The sequence below is a fragment of the Copadichromis virginalis genome, linkage group LG13 (genome assembly GCF_057382275.1).
Source record: "Copadichromis virginalis isolate Kocher_CV1m ecotype Utaka linkage group LG13, C_Virginalis_male_GT1.1, whole genome shotgun sequence".
In the NCBI taxonomy this organism is placed as follows: Eukaryota; Metazoa; Chordata; class Actinopteri; order Cichliformes; family Cichlidae; genus Copadichromis; species Copadichromis virginalis.
This window is the reverse complement of record NC_140630.1, coordinates 32,768,104-32,770,603: the sequence shown is the minus strand read 5'-3', so window position 1 is coordinate 32,770,603 and position 2,500 is coordinate 32,768,104.

The following is a 2,500-nucleotide window of genomic DNA, read 5'->3' as shown; positions in this document are numbered from 1 at the left end:
AAGGGCCATGCTGGATATGCGGTGGAGGGTAACTGCAGGAGAAGGAAAGCTCATGGGGGATTAGAGCGGAGGAGTATGTGGGTCCTCGGGGCCTGCTGGAGGGCAAGGGCCATGCTGGATTTGTGGTGGAGGGTAACTGCGGGAGAAGGAAAGCTAGTGGGGGAGTAGAGCAGAGGAGTATGTTGGTCCCCGGGGCCTGCTGGAGGTCCAGGTCCATGCCCGATGTGAGTAGCAGCAGGGCCAGCGCGCCAAGGAGCACATCTTTTTCGACCGTAAAGGGAGACAGGAGGCCGACTCACTGCCTCGGCTAAATGGAGAGGGAATTTCAGCAGGGCCAGGGCACAAGCATGGACCTTTTCAGCTGTAAGGGAGGCAAGAGCAAGGTGTGATGTAGGTCCCCGGGGCCTGCTGGAGGTCCAGGTCCATGCCCGATGTGAGTAGCAGCAGGGCCAGTGCGCCCAGGAGCACATCTTTTTCGACCGTAAAGGGAGACGGGAGGCCGACTCACTGCCTCGGCTAAATGGAGAGGGAATTTCAGCAGGGCCAGGGCACAGGCATGGACCTTTTTCAGCTGTAAGGGAGGCAAGAGCAAGGTGTGATGTAGGTCCCCGGGGCCTGCTGGAGGTCCAGGTCCATGCCCGATGTGAGTAGCAGCAGGGCCAGCGCGCCCAGGAGCACAACTTTTTCGACCGTAAAGGAGACAGGAGGCCGACTCTCTGCCTCGGCTAAATGGAGAGGGAATTTCAGAAGGGCCAGGGCACAAGCATGGACCTTTTTCAGCTGTAAGGGAGGCAAGAGCAAGGTGTGATGTAGGTCCCCGGGGCCTGCTGGAGGTCCAGGTCCATGCCCGATGTGAGTAGCAGCAGGGCCAGCGCGCCCAGGAGCACATCTTTTTCGACCGTAAAGGGAGACAGGAGGCCGACTCACTGCCTCGGCTAAATGGAGAGGGAATTTCAGCAGGGCCAGGGCACAGGCATGGACCTTTTTCAGCTGTAAGGGAGGCAAGAGCAAGGTGTGATGTAGGTCCCCGGGGCCTGCTGGAGGTCCAGGTCCATGCCCGATGTGAGTAGCAGCAGGGCCAGCGCGCCCAGGAGCACATCTTTTTCGACCGTAAAGGGAGACAGGAGGCCGACTCACTGCCTCGGCTAAATGGAGAGGGAATTTCAGAAGGGCCAGGGCACAAGCATGGACCTTTTCAGCTGTAAGGGAGGCAAGAGCAAGGTGTGATGTAGGTCCCCGGGGCCTGCTGGAGGTCCAGGTCCATGCCCGATGTGAGTAGCAGCAGGGCCAGTGCGCCCAGGAGCACATCTTTTTCGACCGTAAAGGGAGACAGGAGGCCGACTCACTGCCTCGGCTAAATGGAGAGGGAATTTCAGAAGGGCCAGGGCACAAGCATGGACCTTTTCAGCTGTAAGGGAGGCAAGAGCAAGGTGTGATGTAGGTCCCCGGGGCCTGCTGGAGGTCCAGGTCCATGCCCGATGTGAGTAGCAGCAGGGCCAGTGCGCCCAGGAGCACATCTTTTTCGACCGTAAAGGGAGACAGGAGGCCGACTCACTGCCTCGGCTAAATGGAGAGGGAATTTCAGCAGGGCCAGGGCACAGGCATGGACCTTTTTCAGCTGTAAGGGAGGCAAGAGCAAGGTGTGATGTAGGTCCCCGGGGCCTGCTGGAGGTCCAGGTCCATGCCCGATGTGAGTAGCAGCAGGGCCAGTGCGCCCAGGAGCACATCTTTTTCGACCGTAAAGGGAGACAGGAGGCCGACTCACTGCCTCGGCTAAATGGAGAGGGAATTTCAGCAGGGCCAGGGCACAGGCATGGACCTTTTTCAGCTGTAAGGGAGGCAAGAGCAAGGTGCGATGTAGGTCCCCGGGGCCTGTTGTCGTACCATAGGCACGAGTGGTGTGTGTGTGTGTGGCAAAGAGTTTCTGCGCAGTGTACCAGGGGCACGGGGGAAAGTTGTCGTACCATAGGCACGAGGAGAGTTTGTGTGGCAAAGTGCTACTGAGCGGTGTACCAGGGGCACGGCGAAAAGTTGTTGTACCATAGGCACGAGAAAAGTTGTCGTACCATAGGCACGAGAAAAGTTGTCATACCATAGGTACGAGGAGTGTGTGTGTGGCAAAGTGCTACTGAGCGGTGTACCAGGGGCACGGCGAAAAGTTGTTGTACCATAGGCACGAGAAAAGTTGTTGTACCATAGGCACGAGAAAAGCTGTCGTACCAGGGGCACGGAGGAAAGTTGTTGTACCATAGGCACGAGAAAAGTTGTCGTACCATAGGCACGAGGAGAGTTTGTGTGGCAAAGTGCTACTGAGCGGTGTACCAGGGGCACGGCGAAAAGTTGTTGTACCATAGGCACGAGAAAAGTTGTTGTACCATAGGCACGAGAAAAGCTGTCGTACCAGGGGCACGGAGGAAAGTTGTTGTACCATAGGCACGAGAAAAGTTGTCGTACCATAGGTACGAGGAGAGTTTGTGTGGCAAAGTGCTACTGAGCGGTG